The sequence below is a fragment of the Neovison vison genome, chromosome 6 (genome assembly GCF_020171115.1).
Source record: "Neovison vison isolate M4711 chromosome 6, ASM_NN_V1, whole genome shotgun sequence".
Classification (NCBI taxonomy): Eukaryota; Metazoa; Chordata; class Mammalia; order Carnivora; family Mustelidae; genus Neogale; species Neogale vison.
Window position 1 is genome coordinate 86002958 of NC_058096.1, and position 17265 is coordinate 86020222.

Below are 17265 nucleotides of genomic sequence, written 5' to 3' on the forward strand. Positions count from 1 at the left end.
CCTATTTGAATACAGTTTATTGTGTTCTTAATTCTTGTATAAGTGGGTTTATTGCTCAACATTTTTCTATTTCATTGCTTTTCATGTGTGTGCAAACTTTTAATTATTACAACTTCATAGTATTTTAAAATCTAGAATTTTTCCTGGCTATACTAGCCTGTTTCATTTTATTATCTGACCTTTAGAATCAGTTTATCTGATTGCAAACGATAAGAATGACAAAAATTCCGTTAGTATTCTTGAGATTGCATTGCCTTTATAATTTAATTGAGATAAGTTGATAATTTTACAATACCCAGTACCAGGATACTTTTAAAATTTATTTGCAACTGGGGCGCCTGGGTGGCTCAGTGGGTTAAGCCGCTGCCTTCGGCTCAGGTCATGATCTCAGGGTCCTGGGATCGAGTCCCGCATCGGGCTCTCTGCTCAGCAGGGAGCCTGCTTCCCTCCTCTCTCTCTCTGCCTGCCTCACTGCCTCTTGCTGTGATCTCTCTCTGTCAAATAAATAAATAAAATCTTGAAAAAAAATTTATTTGCAACTGTATTATGGCTATCTGGAGTCTTAAAGTTCATTTAGATTTTTAAAGTCTGTTATTAAACTTATTCTTAGGAATTTTTTGTTTAGTTATTGCTCTTATAAATGGGATCTTTTTCGGTGTAATGTTTTCTGAGTTTTTTGTTCATAATAGTTTTTCCAGTTTCATATATATCGTATTAAATGTAAATACTGATAATTTTGCTTCTTCCTTTGCTGTTTGGGTCTCTCATTTCTTTCTCTCTTCTAGTTGTATTGACTCATACTTTTTGGGTAGTCGTAAAATAATGCTGGTGATAATGTGCATGTTTTTTTCCTGAATTGAGTAGAGTTATTTCTAGAATTTTATCATTAGTCATAATATAGGCCTTGGATTTCAGATGCACACACTACCCCGCCCCCCCCCATATAATCATGTTAAGGAACTAGAACTACTTTTTGGTTTTACTAAGAATTTTTAAGGGGTGCCTGGGTTGTGCAGTCAGCTGAGAGTCAGACTGCCTCTTGGTTTTGACTCAGGTCGCAATCTCGGGGGTTGTGGGATTAAGCCCTGAGTGGAGCTCTGCTCAGTGCAGAGTCTGGTGGGGACTTTCTCCCTTGCCCTCTGCCCCTCCCCTCTGTATGCTCTTTCTCTCTCTTTCTCTCTAAAACAGATAAATCTTAAAAAAGAATTTTTTAAATTAGGAATTTATGTGGAATTTTATCAAGCATATTTCTAAATTTATAAATATTATCATTTTTCTCCTTTGACCTGCTAATGAAATCTGGTAAGTCTCCTAATATTGAACCATCTTTGTCTTACTAGTAAAAGCCTCACATAATCATGCATATATTATTCTTTTAAAGTATTGATGGTTTCTGTTTATTGATATTTTCATTAGGATTTCTACATTACTATTTACATGAATATCTGTATGAATCGTGAATGAGATGGTTTTAGGCATTTTTATCTTTTTTTAAAGGGTGCTTGAATTGGTGTTTTTCTGGCAATATACAAAGAATTTTTAATCTATCTTTTACTCCCACACATTTAACTATATTAGAATTATCCATTCCTTTGAAAACTTGGTAGAATTTGTCAGTGTAACTATTTGGGCTTGGTGGCTTTGTGAGATACGGCTTTGATATATTTCTTAGTTATAACATAGATTTGTTAGCCTATTTTGATTGAGTCTAATATTAATTAATGACATGATGTTTATATATTTGACACTATTTGTGAGAGTTTAGGTGATCATTTCTAGCTGTTGGATCTTTGTCAACATAGAATAGCAGGACAAAGTCAAGCCTTGGGGAATTTGCTAAGGGATAGCAGAATTTACCATGGAAAGACGAACTATAGCCGAGTCTTGCAGGTTGGCATTTTCTCATTCATGTTAGTCAAAGTGTGTAAGTTTGACTGGAGGAGGAAATTGTTAAGGATTATGTCAGTCAGTGTTAAGCTGATCTGGTGGAGTTATTTGCAGGTTGTACAGTGTTCATAGAGGATTCTAGGCAGTAGAAGGCTTCTTTACGTCAACTTTCGTTTGAATTTTTTGTTAATAATTTTTATATTTTTTTATAAACATATAATGTATTATTAGCCTCAGGGGTACAGGTCTGAATCGCCAGGTTTACACACTTCACTGTGCTCACCATAGCACATACCCTCCCCAATTTTGTTCGAATTTAACCTTAGTGTTTTGGCCAATACATTTTTATTTATTTATTTATTTTTTAAAATCGAAAATCTGTTTATTGGGATATTGTTCCACTCATCTTGATTCAGGGTATTTTAGTGCTGCTTCCACCTGAAGGAGCATCCTTCTGTAAGTCTTGCTTTCCCTCCTGTGTGCTGGCAGAGGACAGCGGAGCAGCCGACACACAGATCTACCATGTGTGCATGGCTGAAGACGTGGGGATTTTGCAGCATCCTGGGCACTTGGTGTTCATGGAGTAGGAATTGGGGCTCTGCACTGGGTGCTGCTTCTTGTGCTTCCTCTTCTCCTCTCCCGGGGTCAGGTATAGGAGGTCCTTCATGAGGGTCATGTTCTCGTGGGGAGGTTGTCACTGCTGGCAAGGTGGCCAATACATTCAGAAGGTCTTCAGCTTGTAAACACCTCACAGCTCACAGTATTTTCATGCACGGTGCCCAGCTCTGTAAGTGCTTTTCTGTCTTCTGGTCTCACTCAATAGGTTTTTGTTGTTGTTGTTGTTTTTTTTAGTGTTAGAAAAACCTTTTTACTTATTTATTTATTATAATTTTATTAACATATAATGTATTATTTGCCCCAGGGGTACAGGTCTGTGAATCGTCAGGCTTACACATTTCACAGCACTCACTGTATCACATACCCTCCCCAATGCCCATAACCCAACCACCCTCTCCATACCCCACAACTCTCCCTAGCAACCCTCAGTTTGTTTTGTGAGATTAAGAGTCTCTTATGGTTTTATCAGGCTAAGGTCATAACACAGTCACTGTGGACGGCATTCTACTAGATTCCCAGTTGTCATGAGACCATTTTTTAAAGAGGGTCATACATGAAGAATTGGTTTTATGCCTTAAAGAAGGAGTGGAAAGAGCACACAGGCTTTGAATCAATGAGATGAGAAGTCATGTTACTTTTGCCATTGAACTGATTATTAGACTTCTTTCAGCCTTCATCTGTAAATAGAAAATAGAGATGATAATATGTACTTTGCAGGGTTTTGTATATGTGCTGCCGAAGCGAGCACAACTTTGCAGGGTTTTGTGAAGATTTAATGACATAATGTATCTGACGAACCTGGAGCGTAATTAGCATTTAATGCATTTTGTAATAAATTCATTCCTTTCCCTTAATAGCTTATAATTTAGTTTTACTGCATGGTTTTCTTTAAGTCTGGTTTCATTTCATTCGTTCATTCTAAAACCATTTATTGAGCATCTGCTCTATTTCAGGCACTGTTCCAGGGGGCTTAGATTAAGGCAGGCAGTGTCTGTGTTTTTATGAAATTTGCATTCTAATGCATAGGTAGAAAGAGATTAAAAAAAAAAACCTAGAAAATATCAGATGAGTGATTAGCAATGTGGCAAAAAAAAAAAAAAAAAGAAAAAGAAAAAGAAAAAGAAAAAAGAACATAAACAAGGAGAGTTAGAATCCAGGGTTAGGGGCGCCTGGGTGGCTCAGCGGGTTAAGCCTCTGCCTTCGGCTCAGGTCATGATCCCAGGGTCCTGGCATCGAGCCACGCATCGGGCTCTCTGCTCAGCAGGGAGCCTGCTTCTTCCTCTCTCTCTGCCTGCCTCTTTGCCTACTTGTGATCTCTCTCTCTGTCAAATAAATAAATAAAATTTAAAAAAAAAAATCCAGGGTTAGAAGTGCTTCTTTAGATTGGATGGACAGGAAAGGCCTTTTGGATAAAGTGACATTTTACGGAGACCTGAATAAGAAGGAGCCAGCAGTGTTAAGATCTGGAAGTAGAACATTCCAGGCAGAGGCACCAGGTAGCAGAAAGGTGGTAGTGAACTTGTTCTGCTCCAGGAATAGAAGGATGGAACTAACAATTTAGACAAGGGCCAAATCTGGAGGGCCCTCATAGGCCAGCATCTAGAGTTTGGTGTGAGAGGGGTTTGGAGTTTCTCTAAGCCTAAAATCTATGGATGTGTGTTAATTACTGAACTATTGTGGTAATAGTTTAATCTCAACATGCACCCAGATAATACATATAATATTATCCTTCAGGGAGAATGAGAATGAGAGCCTTATCTTAATATAGTGAAATAAGTGGATTAAAAATTAAAGTGAGGCCTAATACACATAACTAATTTTTATGTTAGGTAATGAGAGGTGATTAAAGTAATATGCTCATATAATTAACTTTTAATTATTTTTCTTAGTGACATTTAGTTTATGATAACTCTTCTTGGGATATTGTGGCATAATATGAAAAGTTATGACCACATAAGTAACGAATTTGTTCTGAACATCACTCATATTTGATGGTAGCTTAGAATAAAGATAAAGGCAGATTTTTTAAAATAAAATTTTTAGAGTAGTTTTAGGCTTGCAGAAAACTTGTAAAGTTAGTACAGAGAGTTCCCACATACTCTACATCCAGCTCTGCCCTTACTAACGTCTTACAGTAGTATGGTACCTTAGTCAAAATTGAGGAGCCAATATTGATACATTGTTAGGAAATGAAATTTTTACTTGCAAAGCAATTCTGATGCTAATGACCCAGAGTTAGTGCACACTCACAGGCTGAGGTCACAGTTCTCCACAAGACTCTTCTCATTTGATACATCAGCGGGAGGCATCTGGGTTGCTAGACCACCTGTCTTTCTGACCAAGGAGCTATATAAATTCAGAGGTTTCCACTAACTACTCCTCAGGTTCAATAGGTTCAATAGGAATGACCTAGAACTTAGGAAAGTGCTATACTTATGATTACACTTTTACTATAAAGAATACAGAGCAGGACTAATCAATGAAGTGATGCATAGGGCCAGGTGTGGGAGGGTCCCAGATGGGAAGCAACACCCTGAGGCACATTGATGTATATGATTACCAACCAGGAAAGCTCACCATGGAATGGCTCTCAGTTTGGGTTTGTCAGATGCTTTTCTCATGATTAAATTGGGGTTAGAGGTTTTTAGGGAAGAAGACCATAGAGCTAAAGTGCCATTCTTACCACATTGTATCAAGGGTACATAATCAACATGACTTTCGGACTGTTGATGTTGACCTCAGTTATCTGACTGAGATAATGTTTATCACCATAGAGTTAGTTATGCTTCCCTTCCTTCCCCCCCTTCTCATACTGTGCTCTTCGGAAAGAAGTTACTATGTGCAGTCCACACTTAAGGACTAGGGAATTATGCTCTGCCTCCTTGGGCATGGAGTAAGATTTAGGTATTTTTGATAGAGAAAAGATTTGAAATCTGCAAGTCATTAGAATCTGTTAACCTTTTTCAAATATTAGAAAAATGGCATCTTGGAGCTAGATGGGACCTGAAGGGGCCATAGTTTGAGACAGAGTCCTCCGGTGGGGAGAAGGACTGTAATAACTCAAGGGCTGCATTTACACGTTTCTGTCTCAAATTGCTGTCTGTGGAGTGGGATGTGACCTATGGTAACCTTGCTGAATGAAAAGCCATTAGTCTTCTCCCAACTGCCCCCCTCATCCTCAACCTTCAAACTTGTTTTGTGATAGGAAATACAGTAAGAGCTGCTTTTTTCCATGTGTACGGTGGTTGTGCACATTATCTAATTTCAGCTTATTAAAGTGGTGTGCATGCTATTTTCCATGAAATTTAATTCTTCTATAGGTTGATTTTTATAGAACTTGAATTTTGATTTTGTTATTGTTATTTGAAAGGTTCAACTTTTGGCTTATGGGAAAATTGTTCTAATGTTTTATGTATGTTCAGATTCTGTGGTCTGGGATGTCAAATTATTTGTAAGACTGTTTAGAGTAAAGATCAGATATTAAATCTGATAGTTGGTGAGTGGGAAAAATACATTCTGATTTCTTTAAAGTATTTTGAGAACCCTGCTGTGACAGGTGTCCTCATGCAAATAGCTGTCCTCCTGATAAAACTCTAGCTTCCAGCCACATGCAAATAATATGAAATTTTAAGTCAGAATATTCACGGAAAGGCATTTGGTCTGCGATTGGGGAAGAGAAGTTGCTCACCTTGTAGTCTGATTTGCATCTTTTTAATATTCTTTCAAGTGCTCCAAGCAACAGACATCGTTTGTAACATCTAAAAACACTTGGCCTCTTTTGTGCTCATTATAAAACATGCAGTTCTTAATGGGCTGATTAATCCAAACAACACCCTCTGAGAACAAGAGTTACCTCCACTTTGACCCTGGGGGTGATGGTAACATGATCTGGTTTGAGGCAGTGGCTGAACCTGGTAGATTAGTTTTGGTTGTCTTGACTGGGTCCATATCTAACTGAACAAAAAGCTGCTTCTTGTACATTAGCTGGTGAACCTCACCCTACCATGCAGGGAATAATACTTCTAGGGAGAAATGTTACTTATGGACTGGAGGGTGGGGGAATCCCACTCAGACAACAGGCTCTGTAATGTATTGCTGTACCTTTTCATCTTCAAAATGTGGGTCCATCAGTAAGTATTGTTTTCCCCAAGATTTTTCCAGCTTTGTCTGTCTGTCTGTCTATCTATCTAATTAACTTTAGATCAGGGTTTCTCAACCTAAATATGGTTGGCCTTTTGGGCCAGAGAATTCTTCAGTGTCGTGGAGGCTGGCCTGTTCATTGTAGGATGTTTAGCAACATCCTTGGTTCCTGCTCAACCCCCACCCCCACCCCAGACTGTGACAAACCAAACTGTTTTCAACATTACCAATATCCTTCAGGAGGCAAACATCACCGCTAGGTGGGAACCACTGCTCTAAAGTTAGCAAGACAAACTTCAGACCCCAGTTTTGACTGTCATGTTTAACTCATCAGTGTCATGCATCATCACCAGCCTCCTTTTCTCTCAGAGATATTATTTGTGCTTGTTTCTGGTGTTTCAGGATTTGGTTTAGAAGATAAAGCAGGAATGAATAACTTTGTATAGGGAATTTATTTTGACACAATGTTGAACAGTTTTAAAGTAATCCGAATTATATTTACAAGTTAAGTACATTTCCCCAGGTGAATTTAAACTATCTTGTCACTGCTTAATTACATTTCTATCTACTTTTAAGAAAACTACAAACATTCCCCCACTTACCTCTTTGTAAATCTTCACGGGGCTCCCCCAGCAGTTTTTGTTTACAGCTCTTTGATCTCAGAGTGGTTTTGTGCTAGTGATTTCAACTAGTTGTCTCCCTAAAGACCTAAAGGGGTAGATCTCAGGGAAATCCTTTTACTACTTTCCCCTAAATCTGAACTTAAAGCCATGAAAGGGAATACTTTCTTTTCAATCAGGGAACCAACCAGCTATCACAGATTTCCTCCTCTCTACCTCTTCCATTTCAAAGCTGAGAGTTTAGGAAACCCTGGCCTGGGAATACTTAAAGGAATAAATCTCTATGGCTTTCTTTGAACATCTTATGTATGTTGTCGATAAAGGTTCATGCCGTTTGCTTAGATGCTGTTATGAAAGAATAAAGTAAAGCAAAAGAAAACCTGCAAGCATCATCTCTTGCTCTCGTCATCTTTTCCTTTCGGATATGTATACATCCAAAAGATAGGTTAAGAGGTTGCTTCTGACCAGGGGCTGGAGTTAGGGGTGGGATGGAGGATGGGATAGAATGAGCTGTCGAGACTCTGTGAAGGTATTTTTGGGCTGCATCTCTGCTACTCTGCTTCCGAATCTACCTTTCATCCTCAATTTTTGAAAGTATCTTTTACATCAATTAACACATTGTCTTCTTTTGAGTGATCTGAAGAAATAAGAAACTCTGAGTAGAAGGTATACATGGAAGGAATACATGGGTATCAGTTTTGTAACTGTATTTTTCCCTCTGTGGGACTCATTTAATTTGAATGCTCTCCCTTTTGCAGCTGGTACCCTTGGCTACCCTGGGGAAGCAGAGGAGCATAAGAATTAAGGGCTCCAACATTGGGGTTGGAAGGATCTGCATTTAAATTTGATTATGCCCATTCCTAGCTCTGTTTCCTAGCTTCTCTGTGCCTCATTTGTAAAACAGGTGTTAACAGCACCAGTTTCACAGGATAGGAATGTGGATTACATGGGATAATGTCTTTTACAGGTACTTGGTAGGAGCTCAGTGAAGTGTGCTTCCTGTCCTTTCACTCCCTTCCTACTTCTCTTATCCTTCACCTAATAAAGCCAGTCAATTCCGCATACTTTGGATAATTCGGAATGAACAAAAGGGCGTCCTCTCCCTATGTTCACTCTGCCTATCTTTTCTAAGCCTCAACACCCCAAGTGTGTTCATGCCCCAGGGCCTTTGCATTTACTCTTCCCTTTGCCTGGCACATGCTTCTCAGATATCCACATGGCTTGCTCCTTCACTTCCTTCAGGTCTCTATTCCTATGTCACTTATCAGAAAAACCTTCTCTGGGGGCACCTAGGTGGCTCAGTCGGCTAAGCGTCTGACTATTGATATCAGCTCAGGTCTCGAACTCAGGGTCATGGGATCCAGCCCTGTGTAGGGCTCTGTGCTGGGCGTGCAGTCTGCGTAAGATTGTCTTGTGCCTCTCCCTCTGGTCCTCCCCTCGCACATTCATAGACAGTCTCTCTCTCTCTAAAAAAGATAAATGAATAAATAATGTTTAAACAACAAAAAAAGGAAAACCGTCTCTGATCTTTATTTGTGAAATAGGGCTTGCTCCCTATCCTGGTACTTCCTAACTTCCTTACCCTGCTTATTTTTTCCCCATGCCACTCAGCATCTATTGGTATATTTTTGTTTCTGTACCATCTATATCTCCCCACTAGAATAGAATAGAAGCCTCTTAAGGACAGGGACTCATTGCTAATTGCCATATTGCTCAGGCTTAGGACAATACTTGGCCTGTTTTGGTACTTAATAAATATTTGTTAGAAGCATGAATAAATAAATATTGTTTTTTATTCATGCTACATTATTGAGGTTTTCAAGAAAAAACACTGTGGATTGAATTTAAAAAAAATAGTAAAATATTTAACTCTTATTATTATTGCCTCTAAATATTTGTTATTAATATATTTCAACTTAAAGGGGACCAATTTTAGCCTTCGCTGTTTTATATTAAAGTACGATTTCTTCTGAGGCTTTTTTCCTTTATACAGTTTTAATTTTAGAGAACTTTTAATTGTATCATTAACATTCCTGTCTGTAGGTCACTGTTGTATGGTGGATTGGGAAAACAGAGAGAGTTCTATATTCTACTTATATCAGTTTTTTGTGACCTTCAGCTGATTGTCAAAATCCCAGTACTTTTTCCTTTCTATGGAGAAACTGAAATACATGATACACTGAGGTAGATTTTCTCAGTAACCTAAATTGGTGTTAAGAAATAGTTTGTGATCAAAACCCAGTTGCTACTATGGGGAAAAATCTGAATTGCTTTTTAAAAATTAAATATTGAAAATTAAATTAAATTTAAAAAATTAAAGCTAAAAGAAAATTAAAATTAAAAGGAAAATTAAGTATTAAGTAGCATGCAATATTTAAACAACTGGAGTTGTGGTCATTTTAATTTTAGCAATCTGATGATAATTATACTTGTCAGCCAAATGATTTGCCAAGTATCTTTTTTTCTTAAGATTTTATTTATTTGAGAGAGAGAGAGAGAGTGAGCGAGAGAAAGCATGGAGCAGAAGGAGAAGCCGATTCCCTCCTGAGCAGGGAACCCAAAGACAATGAGGATCTGGGGCTCAATGCCAGGACCTTGGGGTCATGACCTGACCTGAAGGCAGACACTTAACTGACTGAGCCACCCAGGTGTCCCTTGCCATGAATCTTTAAAACTTTCATCTAAGATGCTGTTCTATTTCTGCTCTATTTATATATGCTTTACCTCTGATTCTGTACCTGGCCTTCTTTCGATTAAGAAAGCATTCTAAGAACAGGAAAATCTGGTATCCTTATGAATTCTATGACTTTCATGTATTATCTGTCTTTTTATTTCAGGTAGAGAAAGATGATAAATAGTTTAAACAGTTTTTAAAACAAATTTGATAAGTGATTTTTTTAATGAACTAGTTCATGACTTCTGGCCCCCCCCCCCTTTTTTTTTTAATGAGATTGCATAATGTTTTTCATTTTCTGTTTAGTACCACCTGTTCTGAGAGTGTTCTACTTTGCTTCATACTTTATTTGAGAAAACAAAGACCTATAAATAAGTCTTTTCAGTGTGGAAATTCAGATTTATTAAATGTTTACTAATAGTCATATGGTAGGGGTTTTTTTTTTTTTTGTCCTTTTAGTAATAAGGGAAAAAGAAAAATATTTACCACATTATTTACTGTACCTACCAACACCATCCCTAACATTTATGATTTTTATCTTGGAGGTTTATCCATTTTTAGAATCAGTCTTTTCTGAAATATGAAAATAAAACCTTTGCTTTGAAGGACATTTTGCACTTGGAACGAAGGAAAATTTGTTAAGTAAGTGGATTTTATATCCCGTGGAGCTGGAGAAGTAGTAATATTTTATGTCTAGAACCCTGGGATGGATAACGTGGTTTGATGTAAGATTGCCCCTCCACAGCCGTTCCCACAATGAGGACTGTTTAAAGCAAAATCATCTGTATTTTCTGAGTTTTATGTACATCAGCAAATAATTCCAACTATGTTTGTTCCCCTGTGCCAAGGGGTTCTTGTGTTGTGGTGGTGCAGCTTGGCATAGCACAGCCCTCCAGCAGGGCAGTGCCTGGCTGTTTGTGCCACGAAAACTGGTCCTCTCTTTACTGTACTCAAGGGACTCAGGCAGTTTTTCTTTTCTTTCTTTCTTCTTTTTTTTTCCCCAAACTGTGTCCACTTCCTCCAGCACATTTCTGTTTTAGTATTTTTCCTCTCTCACAGAGTCTGAGCCTAAGATAAATTTAACTCTCCATAGTATATGGGAATTTGGGGGCTTGTATTATCTACAAAGTAGGATGTTATATGAGTCACATTGCTTAATCCTGGTTAGCTCCGTGTCACCAGAGTTTGAGTTTGTACAGCCATTTCCAGCTCTCCTTCCAATTTCTCCTACTTCCAGCCACTGTCTAATCTGGGCTGGAGCTATTTCTATCCTTCCATGGTCTTGGTCACTGGGAATGCAAGCTCCAGTCTCCTCCCCCTTCACTGCTTCCCCACAGCCTGCTCAGCTTCAGAGATATCAGAGGTGTTTTTTGTAATTTCATAGAAGTCATCTTCTAACCCACTGAGCCACTCAGGCGCCCCCATTTTACTTATTTTTTAAATTTTTTCAAAATTTTTTAACTTTAATTTTTTAAAAAAGATTTTATTATTTATTTGACAGAGAGAGAGAGATCACAAGTAGGCAGAGAGGCAGGCGGGGGGGGGGGGAACAAAGGCTCCCAGATGTGGGGTTTGATCCCAGGACCCTGAGATCATGACCTGAGCTGAAGGCAGAGGCTTAACCCACTGAGTCACTGAGGAGCCCTAGAGCTCCTTCATTTTAAAAAGGTAGGCAATTGGGTCTTGAAAGATAGGAAGGACACTAATGTGTACTGAGCCCTGTTCTCATTCAGCACTGACAGCATTCCTGTAGAGGAGCAAGTGGGTGGCAGATGCAGCTAAGAAAACAGATACAAATATAGATACAAAAATACAGATACAAAAAGGTGCACAAATTGTAAGTGTGCCTACTAAAGTCATACTAGAAGAGAATGTGTTATGGTATGGTTTTGGAAAGTCAGAGACCTGAGTTTCAATTTCACTTTTATCCCCAAAAAAGCAGTAGTCCTGCTGGAGCAATGTACTTCTTAAAAGTAGCAAATACAGAGTTTTGGTTAAAAAAAGTACAATTAAACAAATTTAAATGAAAAAAATCTCACTTCTCGTAACACTGGTATGGTTGTATAGTCTCTTTGGAGGTAGAACATGGACTCTGTTAAGAAAGAGAATTGCAAAATTCCCTCCATGAATTAACTGCACGATTCCTAGATTTTTCAGAAAGCCTACACAGGTGAATGTAAGAAACCAGGCTGGCCAGCTGGTCTGGCTGCAGCTTTAAAGCAAGTCCTCGGGATAACTCAACACTCAGTGTAAATTATGCCTCGGAGGAACTTAGGGTGCTACTCAGAAGCTAAATCAGGAGTAATACAAATAATTGGGTTTAAAAAAAAAAGAATTGGTGTTTTTTGTTTGTTTGTTTGTGCCTCCCCTGCCCTGCATAGGCAGGCATGTGCTTATTTTCCCTCTTTCTTGTGTGGTGTTGTTAATGTAGGCCTCATTCCTTGGTGGGACCAACCCATTCAAGCATGGATGATTTGTTTAATCAAAGTTATATTTTCTTTCAATCAAATTTTGGAAATTAAAAACTTGTCTCATACTTGAAAGAAACCACTGGTAATTTTGCACAAATATTAATTTCCATATCAAAAAAAGAGAAAATAGTATGGCAGACAGGTTCAGATAAGATACATTCTAATATATAATCCTTTGTAATACATACTTTATGGGTTCCCTAAGGTGACTGTTTTCTCACTGGAAAAAAACCCTCTTCTAATGATTTTACTGCTGTTATTTCTTTATTTAGCTATTTAATTATGCATGACAGTTGATGGATGGAGAAGAATTTTTCAAATTAAGCTCAGAGCCTTCATAGTCAAAGGTATTTTCCCTTCTCTGCCTTTAGAGGTCTTTTTTGAGTCTATGTAATATTTAATCTTTAAAAATATTTGAGAGACTCAGCATAGGGATTGTTAAATGTAATTTAAATAACCTCTTTCTTATGAAAGAGAGGACAATTGTTTTCACTGAATTATAAATGTTATTGTCTAATTTCGAGCTTTCAGAGATTCTAATATCTCACAGTTCAACCACCACTCTTTGAAAGTCAGAATGCCTGAGAGAATCCCATTTCCATATCTAAAATTAGAAATGGCATGCAGAGACTCCAGGCGTTTTACCAGACACAGTAATGATACGTTTTCTCTTTTTGTTAAAACTTGAAGAAATAAATCAACCAGGTAGCTCTCAAAAAAAAAAAAACAAAAAAAAAAACCGGTCGGTCTTTCTTTGGACAGTCCTTCTGTCCATTTATTTGATTTGAGAATCAATTGTAGCTTTATGTATATGATGTGTTCCTTACCACTGCCCAGTTTTTGATTCAGAATTTTTTTTTTCTCCTAATCAAGTCTGTGAGAGCGTACAAATGTTCCTGTTTCTGTATTTTGTTTATGGACAACTATATTTGTGAAATACACCTCTGCCACATTTAAGCCATGTGTTACAGTTATCTTGGAGGATCTTCTGTAAGTGCTGTTTGCCATGCATGGGGCTTTGTCTTGTGACTTTAAGTAGATACCAACTGCTAGAGAGGGGGCAGAGAATTCACATTTGCGCTTGGCCCTTACGTTATTTGACAACTGATCATGACATGTAAGGAATCTGCTTCCTCCCTTACATTTGGGAAATTGACTTTGGGGAGGAGATTGGAGAGGGGACCAAATGGAAGAAGCAAAGTCCTCTCTGGGGACTGGGTGACCTTCTCCTGGCATCTGGCTTTTCCACCTTGTCCAGTCAAGCTGTCCCGACTAGGTAGCTGGCTGTGTTCCCAGCCTACAGAGGATCAGTGCCCAGGGCCTAGAGCCCTAGCCCAGTTTGGCAGATCATCTGTGATTTTTTTTTTTATTACTATCTCTGTATTCTAGCGGCATCTGTAATTCAAATCAGACTGTAATTGCTATCACCTTGAAGCCTAATAAGTGTAGTCTTTACCTACATCTTAATATTTGCCAAGTTGTTTTTTCTCCCTACAGTTAAAAGTCAGAAGGTCCTGTATTAAGTCTGAGAAATGAAAAAGTAGGGGCCTAATTTCAGAACTGTGGTACCTCGACTCACATTACTGTGGGTGTAAAGCTTTGTGCTGTCAGACTTGTCAGATTGCTGTCTGCAACACTGAAGTTCAGTTTCATATTTGAAAACATGACATCTAAATTGGACACTACCCCCTTCTTCCCTTTAAAATCTTTCAGTTAAGGCATGCCTGGCTGGCTCAGTCGGTGGATCAGTTGTAAGTTCGAGTCCCACATTGGGTGTAGAGATTGCTTGTAAATAAAAATCTTTTTTTAAAAAGGAACCAAATCCCTAGTAATTTTTCATAATGTAATGAAAAAGTATAGCCCATACCTGAAGCCCATAGATAGTGTCTGGCTCGTAGACTTGTTTATTTGTTCTGCTTAGCATTTAAAAACCTGTAAAGTTTACATAAGGACCAGATTCTCAGCATCCCTTGAAAATCTGGAAACTGTGTCAATATTGAGCCTTTATGCTAACACTGGCTGGAGCTAAGAAGAAACGGCCCCCCTACCCCTTGGGTTGGGCGGGCTGCCAAACCAACTGTTGCCTTACACTCTGAGTACTTGGTCCATTTACATTACCCATTGGGCCTTTGAGGCACCCTGGAAACCTCTCCAGCCTCATTGCCCTCTTGTATTCACGTCCTTCTCAACTTTACCTGATAAAAAAACCAACTTGCAGACCATCGAGGATCGTCCATCTCAGCTTCTGGGCCTTTGTACATTCTAGGCTCTCTTCTTGTGATGCCTTCCCTACTATCTCTGCCTGAAGGACTCTTACTCAGCCTTCAAGACTTGGTCACTTGTATTTGAGAAGTTACCACTCCCTCTCTGCCTATTTGTGTTAGATGCCCTTCCCCCAGGCTCCCTTTACTGTTCTCTGTGCCGAGGTCATAGCACAGCACACTGTGGCAACTGTTGAGTTACGTGTCTTTCTCTCCCCTAGGTTGAGGGCCGTGGAGGCAGAGTCTGTCCTATATTTTTCCTTTTACTCAGTCAGTCACAATTCTTGGCTCATGTTTTGCTAATAACTAGTTGCTATCAATTTTACTAATCGATAGGTTTAACTTTGTATAAGGCAGTGGCGTCTCTCCTTAGCTGTCCAGTAGAATCATCTGGACAGCCCTAAACCATCCCACTATCCAGGCTTCACCCCAGACTAGTTACATCAGATTCTGAGAGTGGGGTCCAGGAATTAGTAGTTTTTAACAGTTCCTTAGGTGGTTCCAAGGGGCAGCCAAAGTTGAAAGCTACTGGTCTAGGATGTTTGACTAGGGCAATCTGAAGAAATTTGCCATGATTTTAGTTTGGGATTAGAACATTTCATGATGATCTTAAGAGAGTCCACCTGGAATGAACATTTTTACTTAACTTTGGCAGCACATGAGCATTGAAATAAGTAGGAACCTATTTTCAAGAAACCAGTTTCTCTTAAAACAGTCAGATAATTTTGCAAGCTATAATGGTGACAGCTAATCGGCAATGTCATGTACAGTACATTAAGAGTTTTTTTTATAATTTTGGTATTTTATGTTGTGTAGCCATGTGCCATTTCCCATGTTGCTGCATTTTGATTTAAAATTCAAGTGAATTATTTTTCAGCCACTCTGTAAAGTAGCTCAGGCATTTGTTGAGTTTCCAATACCAACTGCTTCTCTTTTCTGCAATCTTTTTTGTTTTATATTGGAACTGCTAGTTGGAAAATAGACAAAGCCAAAACATTAATTGGTGTCGTGTGGAAAACACACTTGGGATAAAAGCCATTTTAACTTGGTGAAAGCTATCACCAGCTGCATTGTCTAGTAATTAAATGATCAGTCCTGAGCTCATGATTAGTTTGGAGAGGGTTCAGCAAAAAATAAGAAAAGAAAATAGTGAAAGAATTGAGGAAACGTTTATGACTTGGAATTGTCTTTATGTTGAAGAAGAATAGACTGAGGCAAAAGAATTTCTGTATGGACACACTTTTTTTTTTTTTTTTTTTGGTGGATGGTAATTTTTGTCTCCACCGAGAATGAGGTAGCAGGCATTTGGTTTACAATTGAGGGAGTTTTCGGGATTTATGTCTAAAGAATCATTTCTTGTTTATAAAGACTCTTAGTGGTATTAACTGGTGTGTGGTCTCTTTTTAGGAGGATTTTATGAAGATTGACTACTATCTGATCAGATAACTTCTTGAGATTTCTTTTATCTGTATGATTAGAAAATCTCTTCCAATTAATCTTTTGTATCTGAAGCAAGTATCTTTTTTCAAAGTTCCCATTTATCTTACTGGGAAATAAATCTAGATTGACTCTAGCAGTAGTACCTATTGCTGTAGTATTTAAGCTTTTCTGAAAATGTTCTGTTGACTCCACTTGTTTTCCTCTTTGGGCTAACAGAGGCTAGGAGAGAGGGATCTGGTTGTTCTGACCTCTCTTCCCAGGGATTCTCCTCCTCCTGGTAGGAGGGTGGGGAGATGCTGGGCTTCTGGAGGGATGTAGGAGCTGCTTGGGGAGCCCTGGCCAGGAGCTGTGGCCTCATTTTCTGGCCCCAGCCCTGACCCCCACTGGCTCATTTCCAGGCCAGGAGCAGTAGCATTGTCCTGGAGAGAGAGGCAACCAGCCCAGAAGGGCCAGACCCAAAGCTCTGCCCAGCCTGGATGCCACCTTCAGGGACCTGAGGACACCTGGGATAGAACTTCTTGTCTTGAGACAGTGTGTTCTGTCACAGAGCAGAGAAAGGGACTGATTAATCACCTACTCAGCCTGGCACACTTAGCTGGATCTCTCTTCAGTTATAGCCTTATGAATCAGGGGTTGAATTTTGAAATCCTGCCCCTGCCCACCCTATATTTGTAGAGCAGTTCCTTCTTTCTGGAGAGGACAGAAAGTTCGCCATTGGAGGCATTTTCTGCTCTCTGGACACCTGGCCTTCTGCTGACTGCTTCTGCTGCCAGCTGCCTTCCCTTCTGCCTCACATGATCTAGGACTGGCATCATACGTTTGCTTGGATGACTTGGGTAAAGAAGTGGTAGGCAGTAGCCCACAGAAGGGTGAGAGAGCTGGCAGCAAGGGCAGGGGAGCAATGCCAGCAGCTAATGTTGGTGTGCTTGGCAGCAGTGTTCTTCCCAGAATCTGCTCTCAAGGCCCAGCTCTCTCAGCATGAGGCTGCTGTGTTTGGAAAGTCAAACAAAATTCTGATTTAATTCTGGCAAAAATACTCCTTTTTTTTCTTTTGCTTAGATTACTATTCCGATTCCCTCTGTTCCTTTGATTGTGGAGATATGGCCCTCTGTGAAGGTTATCAACCTGATGACATGGAAAGGAGAGTTGATTGT

General features: G+C 39.1%; 1 protein-coding gene and 1 pseudogene across 1 annotated transcript in view; one reads left to right on the top strand and one right to left on the bottom strand.

Annotated features, from left to right (window-relative positions):
• The window catches only part of PPM1L (protein phosphatase, Mg2+/Mn2+ dependent 1L), a 295410-nt gene that overhangs the window by 33005 nt on the left and 245140 nt on the right, over window positions 1–17265 (top strand). The window lies entirely within an intron of this gene.
• On the bottom strand, window positions 2310–2563 carry LOC122908659 (annotated as a pseudogene).